The sequence below is a fragment of the Vulpes lagopus genome, chromosome 11 (assembly GCF_018345385.1).
Source record: "Vulpes lagopus strain Blue_001 chromosome 11, ASM1834538v1, whole genome shotgun sequence".
NCBI classification, from domain to species: Eukaryota; Metazoa; Chordata; class Mammalia; order Carnivora; family Canidae; genus Vulpes; species Vulpes lagopus.
This window is the reverse complement of record NC_054834.1, coordinates 11,539,318-11,551,681: the sequence shown is the minus strand read 5'-3', so window position 1 is coordinate 11,551,681 and position 12,364 is coordinate 11,539,318.

Here is a 12,364-nt window from a genome sequence, read left to right as displayed (position 1 = left end):
TCCAGGTCCATGTTACTCCAAAGACTATCTATCTATCTATCTATCTATCTATCTATCTATCTATCATCTATCCTTCCTTCCTTCCTTCCTTCCTTCCTTCCTTCCTTCCTTCCAAGTCAGCACACCATTTTGCACACTGGATTTGACTTTCTTTCTCAGAAACTTTTCATAGATGGAGAAGTAGGACACTAACTAGGATACCAGTTAGGTCACTAACAAAAGCCAGCCTAGACCCCAGAGAGGTAAATAGATAATAAAGTGACCTACTGAAAGAAACAACACAGATTGCATCCTTGGACTCCTAGCTCAGACCTTCCTGAGGACACAAATGCAGGAGAAAGCCCTGTATAGATAGTAGCCAGGTCCCTCTGGAAGGTAGAAAGGAGCATGTAAGTGTTTTGCAGGGGTGTGGAGTTGTGGGAGGGTTTTTGTTCAGTGGCAGTGGAGCATTTCCATACGGTGTATCCCAGCAGGCACAGTAATACAGCCCAGCATCTGCCTCATTAACTCGGTGTATCCTGAGACTCGCAGGCAAATCCTGCTTCCATTTCCTGGCTTCATACCTTTCCTCACTAACACCTTGTTCGTGGACCACATTTTCATTTGAGGAAATATACAGAATTCGTTGTAGAGGCTGGTCTGGCTTCTGTCGGTACCAGTGTATATATACATTCTTCTTAAAGGCACCTGTTTTTATTTGGCATTCTAAAAATGCTGTGTTGCCTTGCTTCTTGATAACGGATGGCATGAGTTGGGTTATTAAAGTGTCTGCCTTGGTATCTGAAAGAAAAACAAAAATATCAGCAAGATTTTGACATTTATTTTAAATAGTGTTCATTGTTCTCTATTAATGAAAAGCTTGGGGTCTGAGGTTCACATGTTCTTCCTGAAGAATTCAAGGTAATGGTGTAATTTATCAGCCTAAGGTGAATGGCCATGTGGGCTTTTTTCTGCCCTTATGGGCTGACTTGATTGCCCATTCTTTCTGCCAGCTTTCTTCACGAAATGAAATCCCCCATGGGTAAAGCCACTTACAGCTCCACAGGGATGTCACGAGGATAACCTGTGTTAGGAGCAGCATCGTACCAGCTCTTGTCAGAGGTGACTGAACACCGGGCTGATCTCTGAGCAAATCTGAGGGCTGGTTTAGTAAGAGGAAGTGGTGCTCTGAACACACAGCAAAGACTCATAGACTGCAGAGAAGGGGCCCACAGTATTTACCCTAAAACATCCTGCAACACAGGGCTCTAAGTCAGTTTATCAGCAGATTTCTCGCATCACTATGTGGTTGTTACCATCCAATGATATTAGTGTAAAGAAGCCATTTCTTATTAAAGGACTGTTCCTTTATTGGTTCAAATCAGAGTGGGAGAAAGGAGGGGGAAAGTTCTGATTTTCTGCCTCCCTTTCTCTGTCCCCTCCCCCCCGCCTCTCTGGCTCTGTCTCTGTCTCTCTATCTCTCTCTCTCATGTCTTTCCATTGCAGTTTGTGTTATTTCTAGTGGCCTGTCTTTGTGCCAATTCTTTATATCTCTTAAATACACTGGTGAGCCATTCATTGCATTCTTCATTTCTGTTAAGTACTTTTGGTTTCTTGCATTTCCTTTGGTTCTCGAAATCTCTCTGCTAAAATGATCTGTCTGATCTTGCATATTGTTTACCTTTTCTATTAGATTAGAGTCTCTAACGTGTTAATCATAGTTATATTAAATTCCCTGATAGTTCTAACATCTGGGTAATGCCTCAGTCTGTTCTGGTGATTGTTTTGTGTCTTCAGACTGTCTTTATTCTAGACTTGTTGTATGCCTCAGAAATTATTGGTTGGAAGCCGAACATGTTGTATGGTGTAGAAGATACTGAGGTAAATATATTTTGTGCATCTTTCTTGCTAGGCCTTTAGTATGAGGGTTTGGGTTCACTGGTCAGGAGTTAGACTGGATTTGAAGTTTGGTAAGTTGTGAAATTGTGAAATTTGTTGTTGTGACTTCAGACACTTAAAATTTCTCTAGTTGTACTTTGTCTTTGTCTCTTCACTTGTCTCTGAGTCTTTGCTCTGCTCCTGAAGAAAGGTCTCTTGGAGCTCTTTTAGCTCTATTTCACTGTTAGTTTTACTCAAGAATTGCTAGCATGGGGGTGAAAGATCAGGAAAGGAGACATTCTCTGATATTTTTATGAAGTCTCAATTTTAACCAGATACAGTGAAACTGGGTCTTAAGGATGTACTTTCACAAGTAATCCTGCCTCTTTTTTCAGAGGTAGAACATTTTATTTAATTTTTAAAAAATATTTTGTTTTTTTAGGGAGAGAGCATGAGGGAAGGGGGAGAGGAAGAAACAGAATCCAAAGCAGGCTACCTACTGAGCGTTGAACCCAACACAGGACTGGATCCAGAAATCATGACCTGAGCCAAAGTCAAGAGTCCAATGCTCAACCAACTGAGCCCCCCAGGCACCCACAGCGGTAGAATATTTTAAATCCTTGTCCCCCTCCCCCAACTGCAGTAAGTACCCACCTACTTCAGGCTGTAGTTTTGATGCCCATTCTTCTACAGGTGAAAATTTGTTACTTTTGAAGAGAGGGGAGATGTTCTGAGCAGTTTCAGTTGTCACTTCCTTTGCCTTCTCTTATCTGCAGTGCGATTCCACCAGCACCTTCCCCTGCAGGTGAAGTCACTTGTTTCCTACAGTGATGATTGAGGTAGATGAGGTCTGAGTGGATTTCAGCAGTAGCTGTTCATACCCTCCTGGGAAGCTTTCTCTGAATTGTCCCTGATATTCCCTGCAAGAATTTTATGGAGATCCTGGAGAAGAAGCTTAAAAGGTGATAGGAAGTACCTCATATATATGGTCCCCCAGGGTTTACACTCTTCCACTAGTCTATAATCAGCTCTTACCGTTTCATTAAAAATGTCCACTTTAGTCTTGTTACCAGATGAATGTGTTTGACAGTATGTGTCCAAGGTGAGCATTCTGTTTCTCCCTGCAAGTGCCTTTCTGTTTCCAGTTTTTGTGTAAGTCATTAAGCCTGAAACCCTAGTTATCTGATGGGTTCAAACAAAGTATCAAATTTCAGCGTGTCCTGCTTTTTTGGATGTTACAGTAAGATGAGAGCTGTGCCATTGCCAACTCTCCACATCTCTGAGCACATGTGTGTCCTTTTCCTTTTTTTTTTTTTTGTTGTTAGTTTGTTTAGTGTAAATTGCTATTTACATTAAAATTCTTCTATCAAAAGAAGAAGAGAAGGGGATCCCTGGGTGGCTCAGCGGTTTAGCACCTGCCTTTGGCCTGGGGCAGGATCCTGGGGTCCCGGGATCGAGTCCCACATTGGGCTCCTGGCGTGAGCCTGCTTCTCCCTCCTCCTGTGTCTCTGCCTCTCTCTGTATGTGTCTAGCATGAATAAATAAATAAATAAATAAATAAATAAATAAATAAATAAATAAATAAATCTTTTTTTTAAAAAAAAAAGAAGAGAAGTAAGTTTCAGTTGAGTTCTGCACAAATTCCCATTATATACCTTTCCAATTTTTTAATGGATTTCTTTTCTCATTATTGAGTCTTGGGACTTCTCTCTGTATTTTGGACATCAACCTTTCCTCTGATATACTATATGGAGAATGTTTTCTTTGAACCTGTGGCTTTTCTTTCCATTTTCTTGAAATTTCTATTTTCCTTCAATTTTCAGTTTTGAGAAGAACAGAAATGTTAATTTTCAGAAATGCAATTCACCAAATATTTCTTTTATTATTCTTGATTTTTTTAAAAAAAGATTTTATTTATTTACTCATGAGCGACACAGAGGCAGAGACACAGGCAGAGGGAGAAGCAGGTTCCCAATAGGGAGCCTGATGTGGGACTTGATTCCAGGACCCTGGGATCATGCCCTGAGCAGAAGGAAGGTGTTCAGTTGCTGAGCCACCCAGGAGCTCCTATGATTCTTGCTTTTTGTGTCTTGTATGAGAAATCTTTTCCTAACCCAAGTCACAGAGATTTTCTACTGTATTTTCATCTAGAAGTATTATTGTTTTAGTTTTTACTTTTAGGCCTCCAATGCATTTTTAAATTTGTGTATATGATGTATAGTATGGGTAGAAGTTTTTTTGTTTGTTTTACATACATGAAAAATTTTTCTTAACCAGTTGTAGAAACCTCTATTCTTTGTCTATTGGATTTTCCTGGCATCTGTGTTAGGAATTAGCTAATCATTTATGAGTTACTCTATTTCTGGATTCTGTTAGTCTTTTCTATGTATCTATGCTTTCACAAATACCCCCACTATCTTGACCATTGTAGCTTAATAGTGTTTAAACTCTTTTCGAAACTATTTTGGCATGTTGGAGAGGATGCGGAGAAAAGGGAACCCTCTTACACTGTTGGTGGGAATGTGAACTGGTGCAGCCACTCTGGAAAACTGTGTGGAGGTTCCTCAAAGAGTTAAAAATAGACCTGCCCTACGACCCAGCAATTGCACTGTTGGGGATTTACCCCAAAGAATCAGATGCAATGAAACGCCAGGACACCTGCACCCCGATGTTTCTAGCAGCAATGTCCACAATAGCCAAACTGTGGAAGGAGCCTCGGTGTGCATCGAAAGATGAATGGATAAAGAAGATGTGGTTTATGTATACAATGGAATATTACTCAGCCATTAGAAACGACAAATACCCACCATTTGCTTCAACGTGGATGGAACTGGAGGGTATTATGCTGAGTGAAGTAAGTCAATCAGAGAAGGACAAACAGTGTATGTTCTCATTCATTTGGGGAATACAAATAATAGTGAAAGGGAATATAAGGGAAGGGAGAAGAAATGTGTGGGAAATATCAGAAAGGCAGACAGAACATAAAGACTCCTAACTCTGGGAAACGAACTAGGGGTGGTGGAAGGGGAGGAGGGCGGGGGGTGGGGGTGACTGGGTGACGGGCACTGAGGGGGGCACTTGACGGGATGAGCACTGGGTGTTATTCTGTATGTTGGTAAATTGAACACCAATAAAAAATTAATTTATTAAAAAAAGAAACTATTTTGGCAATACTATGTTCTTTGTCTTCCCATATAAATTTTGCAAACAGTTTATTGATTTTTTAGAAAAAGCACTCCTGGGATTTTGGTTGAGATTACATTGAATATATTTATCAGTTTGCAGAATGTCTAGCTTTGTAATTATGAACATGGTATATCTTGCAATCTATGAACATAGTATATCTCTAGATTTATTTAGTTCTTTTTTGACTTCTGTCAATAAAGTTTTATTGTTTTCAGCATACAAATCCTTCCCATTTTGGTTAAATTTACCTCTAAATAGAGGTTTTTTTATTTTGTTGCTGTTGCTACTGTAAATGATACTATTTCTAAAATTTCACTTTCCAGTTGTGAATTGCCATTATAATTACAATTGATTTTATATCTCACATTCTATTTTATGGTGTTTAGCCCTCCATTATGTGCATGTGCCATTATTTATTCAAAAAAATCTCTCTATATTTGGATATTTTTGTCATTTCCAACATTTTGCAGTTACACAATGAAAGACCATATATATTTTCACATTTTTGAAAGTTGTACCTTTAGACTAAGTTTCTAAAAGTGCTTTTTTTAGGTTGAAAGGTAAATGCATAAGAGCTTTTATTAGATATTTCCAAATTTCCCCACAAAACGGTTGTATTTTTCATCCTTACCATCAATGTATGAGTGCCTGCTTTTCCCCACAGCTTCACCAACAGAATGTATTGCTAAAATTTTAAATTCTTGCAAATCTCATGGGTGAGAAATGATATCTTAATGTAGTTTTAATTGATCTTTATCTTATTATAAGTGAAGTTGATCATCTTTTTATATCTTAAGGGCTATTTTTATGTTTCTCTCCATAAGTTGGGTTTTCATTTCTTCTGCATTTTTATTATAGGTATTTTAAATATTTTACCTCCATTTTTAAAATGTATTTTTATATTGGAGGTAGTTGGCCTTTATGTGCTTTACAGGTTGCAATTCTTTCCTAATGATTTATAATTTGTCCTTTGGTTTAACTTTTGCTGCTTTTTGTTATGCAAGCTTTTTTTTTTTTCATTTCCATGTAGTAATTTACCATTATTTTTTTCTTATTGCATCCTGAGTTTTAGTTATAGTTGCGAACTCATTCCCTAACTTTATGTTGCACAGCAGAGCCTGGCAAATATTTTTTAATAGAGAGTCATATAACAATATTTTATTTAAGCTTTTTTACTTTAAGATCTCTGTTGTGATTAATCATTAACTCTTCATTAACTCTGCCATATAGCTCATAAGAAGTTATAGACAGTTATGAAATGAATAGGCATGGCTGTGTTCCAGTGTCAGGGGCAAGCGTCCTATTATAAATGTCTAAAAATAAAAGGTTTATTTTTAAATTTCTTTTATTTAAAAAGAAGAAAATACTATGTTATGGATTTTGTTTTATATTTTGTTCTTTCTTATACTGTTTTATTGTTTGCTATTATAGCTTATTGTTTTATGATTTGAAAGTCCAATCAGCCAACATGTTTAAACTTATTCTAGGAAGACAATGCTCAAATTCTGACTCAGCATAGATATTCATCTATTTGCTTCGGTAATTATCTTGTGAATGACAGTTTGTTTTCTCTTTCGCTGTAGAAACAACAGAAGTAAATGCCATTTCTACTGCTTGTATTTCAGAGGCAGAATAGTACCCTGCGTACAAGGACAGAAATTGAGCCAGAAACCAGCCCTCTATCTCCATTTGGCAACTCTGTGAGCACAACGTAAATAATGTCCTTATGCCTTTGTCTCCTCATCTATAAAATGTGAATTATGACAGAGCCAATGTCACAGTGTTGTCACAGGAAGAGCTAGATTATATCTAAGGGATTTAGAACAGTGCCTAAGAAAGAGCAGCAGCTCTGATTAAATGGCCTCTGCAGTCCTCTCTAGGCTCACAGCAGAACCCCAGGGGGAAAAGGGTCCTGATAGGATTTTCCACCTTACTCTGTGATCACTAATGTCCACCCCCCTTCCCTGGAGGATCTGAGGCTTGTGCAGAAGTAAGTATGCTGCTTAGGCTGTAGCCTGATCCTACAGTGTGAAATGATCTATAATCTTCAGTGTAGGAGAGGGTATGAGCTCCTGTCCACATTCTCCTCCAGTGTGTACAGAGCAAATAAATGCTGAATGGCTGCAGATGAACTGATGGAGATGAAGAAAGATGGGATGAGGGATTTGAAAGTTATTTCACCTCTCTAAGTCTCAGATTATTCATATCACAGTGGGAAAAATCAATATTATACTGCAAAAATGTGATGATTATATATATATATATATATATATATATATATATATATAGAGAGAGAGAGAGAGAGAGAGAGAGAATTGTGATATATATCACAATTGTGATATATATATATTATCAGCACAGCAACATGTTTCCTGGCACTTAGTGGTTTCCTCTTTGGATCTGAGCAATGTTAAATGTTCATGAAATCTCTAGACAGTTAAGGAAAAAAAGAGTACATGATTTGGATTCTGTAGGTCCTAATGTGTGAATATAATGCAAGTTTACATTGGCCAGCCCTGAGAACGAGCCAAGGAGGCCTCTCAGGTTGACACAAACCTGAGAAGAGGCTCTGTGTGGGTTGTCTGGGTTTTGCAGGATTTCTTTTTCCTTTAATGCCCACAGTTCTTGGTTACACCACTTCCAAGAATGAAGAAGGTAGACCAGACAAAGAGTGGTGTGTAGCAAAGCAAAGTTTGTTGGGCGACAGTACAAAGCTCTCAAAGAGGGAGGGGACCTGGGAAGGTTGCCCCCAGAATTTCTAAGTCTAGTGGTTTTTGTGGGCTTGTTGGTTGGTGTTTTCATCTGATTAACCCTCCATGCACCTGTCAACTAACCAGGTTTTTGTCTGTGTGCTCATCTATCTAACATGTAGTTGTTCAGGTGGGAAAAGGTGGTGGGCTCCCTCCAGAGAGGTACAAAATCCTTTTAAGGGTGGTTTCCTCTTAAGGCAGCACCCCTTATTCCTGCCTGTCTTTCATCTGACTATCCTTCATTATGGACGCCTCTATACTATGCTTGTAGCAGGCACAATAGTAAATACCCACATTTTCTTCTCCTGTGAATTTATATCAAGGTCAAAATGAACCCGGGAGTACTGTTTTTGGCTACAGAACCTAAATGAACTTGAGCACATTACATTGTTGTTAAATATATATCAGGGTGTGTTTTAACTGGTACAAGTGGCTAGATATCATCTTACACAGTATTTGGACTTTTTATATATTTATCTGGAAAATTAAAATTTCAGTTTACTCCTACTTAAACTGTCAAAACCAAACTGTTATTAAAAAGAGAAATTCTATACACCTGCTCTATAAATATGCACCATTAAATAATTTCTTTGCTCTCTCATCAAAAATTGAAAGGACTAGGAGCACCTATGAGCTCAGAGGGAAGAGGTGAATGTTTCTGGCAATGACATCTTTCTGAGAAGACAGGAAAATAAGAACTTAATGACCAGATAGTTCAGGTCAGGGGGAGAAGGGTGAGGCCTGACTTGGGTGGGTCACGTGGTTCCCTAGGGCCCTTCTGTGCTGGCTGCAGACAGACAGGACACCCATGAGTGCCCAGAAGATCAAGGGAGACAGCGTTGGTTGATGTGTTGGTGATGATGCAAGGATTGCCTTAATTTTCCTTTATAAACCCCTGTCCTTCTCAGTTGTTTATACAGTACAAATGAGAAGATCCTTTTATTCAATGTAAAACCCTTCACTTTGTGGATTCAGGACAGAGAAATGTGAGACATTGCAGTATTTTTCAATATTTATATCCATTGTTGGAATTTTTATTGATATTGTTTGGATACCAAATTAACAAACAGTAGAATAGATTTAAAAACTTAATTTGGACATCTCAACACAGATACAACTTCACAAAATCCAAATTTCAATTTCTATCTTTCACTTGTTTTGGATAACACCAGATAAACTTGTGTGTAGAGTGGATAGTGGCTTGAAACCTGCCTAAACCTTGTTGTCTGTCTCAAATATACCTCAATACTTGAAGAACTTCTAAAAGTAATTTTGGCATGGAATAGCCACCATTAATTTTACTATTTTTTGAACATTTGCTATCTGTTAGGCACTGTGCTTTATATATATTATTTCATATTCTCCTCTCAACAGTCTTAAGATACTGATATTATTACAGTCACTGTTGTACCAATGAGAGAAATGTAACAAACGGATGTTAACTTTCACAGCTGGTACATGTGGGAGCCCGGATAAGTAAATGAGAACTCAATAAAAAAATTCTGTGGAAAGGGAAGTATATAAAAATAATAAATGCCTCCATTATTATAGCACTGTAGGTAAGTCTATTTTCACTGTTTTCACAGGGTTTCCCTCTACAGCTTAGATAGATAAATAGAGAGATATAAAATTATATGATTATGTGCAAATATGAAATTATATACATGCATAATTTTTTTTTTTTTTTTTTTTTTTTTTTTTTTAATTAACTTTTATTGGTGTTTAATTACATATACATATATAATTTAAGTGATCATTTATATATAGACTCATTTATACTTTTAGTTTTATTATAGACTTATGAATACTTTTATAACTGAAATTTATAGGTAAGTATAAATTTAACATTTTACAGTGTGTATCTTTATAACAAATTTATAGGAAGTCATTTTAAACATTTAAAAAATCAGAAAAAGTTCAAGGAAATAAAAATTGTCCATCACAGGCTTTACCACTCTTTTTTAAAATAAATTTATTTTTTATTGGCGTTCAATTTACCAACATACAGAATAACACCCAGTGCTCATCCTGTCAAGTGCCCCCCTCAGTGCCTGTCACCCAGTCACTCCCACCCCCTGCCCTCCTCCCCTTCCACCACCCCTAGTTCGTTTCCCAGAGTTAGGAGTCTTTATGTTCTGTCTCCCTTTCTGATATCTCCCACACATTTCTTCTCCCTTCCCTTATAATCCCTTTCACTATTATTTATATTCCCCAAATGAATGAGAACATATGTTTGTCCTTCTCCGATTGACTTACTTCACTCAGCATAACTTTTAAATTTACCTTGATTTTATTAATATACATATTCACATATCTGAGAGCTGACCACATATACAATACTCTGCTGTTTTAATTTTTTCAAGTTAGTATTTTCAAGCTTATTCCTTGAAGTCACTATTTTTGGTAGACATCTAGTGTTTCAAATTTTGGATGCAACATTAATTAGCTTCACCATTCTCCCACCATGACACCTTCAGGGAGTATTGAGTAGCTGACCTGGCTTCAATCCCATGGTGTTTTATATTACTCACAAATGATTCTCTACCTTTAAATCCCAACTTCTCAGATTGTAGAGTCAAAGAAATCCATTAACTCTTGAAGTGCAAATGCTAAAACTACCATTTCCAGAATATAACTACAGATTTTTTGGTAATTATTTTGTAACTAGTTAATTTAGAAGTTAAAAAATAAAGGCAGCAGAATTACTATAGCTAGGAATGATCAACTTGTGATTGAAATAGTTAAAAGTTGACTCATAGATGGCAGGAAAGTAGATTAAGGAAGGTCAGAAGGGATAAATCAAGTATAACAAATGTATGAGGCTGAATTTGTTGACATTATGAAAGTGGCAGGCATTTCTCTAGGCTCAATTATTTAATAAGAATTGGAGTTGTTTCACTATGATACACTTGCTTATTGTATTAGAGAACATCAAGAATGCAGAACTGTATTCATCATAGTACTGGTTCATAAAGCAGTATAATCATATATCTACACATTGATCTCTTTTATATTATTTATTTTATTTGACTTATGTGTTGACTTACCTACTAAGTCAACAAATACCAGAGAATCCATTATTTAACCAAAGAACAAAAGCATTACAAATAATCTACATGCTCTTTCTTAGTTTATCAACTAGAAAAGCACATAATTTAATGATAATCTCTCAACACTAGTCCTGTTTCCTGTTTTGTTACCAAAGGAACAGGGCACATCCTGTTCTGTTAGACATGGGACCTTGGTGGCTTTGTGGAGAGTGAAATGAAACAAATTAGATATAATCTTCCCCCTATTTCTCAAATTGTTTTACTAAATTTGGAACAAACATAACTCACTTATTTAATCATCTGCTTGATTTATCCCTTTTGCTCCTGCATATGGACTGCTACCTCTCTTTACCTTGTCCCAGGTATTATGAGGCAGACCCTCATAGGCTGCATCTATGGTCTTCTTTATCTTCTGGGTGCTGCTTGGAAGCAGTCATTAGAGCATCACCAGGAGACTGAGAAGTGGGAGCAGAGAGAGCTCAAGATGCCTCCTTGACAGATGATGTGCATCATTCCCCAGAGCCAACATATGGTGCCATCTACCCCAGAACCAGAGGTTTATACTCAGGAACTAAGAGTGCAGGTGCGAGTGCCTGTTCCCTTTCATATTAATTAACTCACTGGAAATATTTGTTTCTTTGCTCCCAGGACCTCAGATACACATGCTTGGAAATCTAATGCCCAAGAAGGAATGTTTGTGTCAGGTGACATAGTGATGGTTCTTTGAACTTCAACTTTGATTGGCCAAGATTTGACAGCAATCAGAGCAAAGATTCTCCTTAGTGGAACCCATAGGGGTTAGCCTAAGAGGGCACAGACCAGTATGGAGAAACACGGGAGTGTCGATCCTGAGGAAAAAACAGGTTTCAGAGGATCCACCCTTCCTGTCCCTCAGCATCCTTGCCTTTCCTTTGGGAAAGAACTTCATGTCCCCAACTAAGGGGACACACAGAGTCCTACTTGAAAGTCTATCTTTTCTTAGTCCCAAGTGAAGATCACATGAGGCTGATTTTTTAGCACCTGTTCCATGAAAGCTAGTAAATCGTGCTTTCAGACAATAAAAGTCCCAAAAAACTTTCCTGAAAGAAACTAGTTTTGAGCAATACTGTGTGCAAGTCTATTAGAGACAATCTCATTCTTGCATCTGCACGCGAACAAGAGACTTAAAGAAAGCCATATACTACAGTGTCATAGTACAGTGTTAATAAGAAGAGTGAGTATTTGTGCCACTCTCTGTAGTACTTAGTGTCTATCCTACACAGAGGAAAAGACATACTCTGGTCAAGAAGCTACTCTGGGCTCTCCCAAGCATGAACCTTGTCTATAACTTGGAAGAGAGTTAATGGGAATCAGGAGAGAAAATAAGATTTTATTTTGTAAAGAAGCCAAGGTTGTTTGAGAAGAGGAGAGAAAAATGATCAAGACAGAGCCAGTTATTGGCCTTTCTAACTACCAAATTTCACATGTGGTGTCTAAGTGCTCAATAATATGCAGTTATTTTTAGCATTAAGAGCCAGGTGA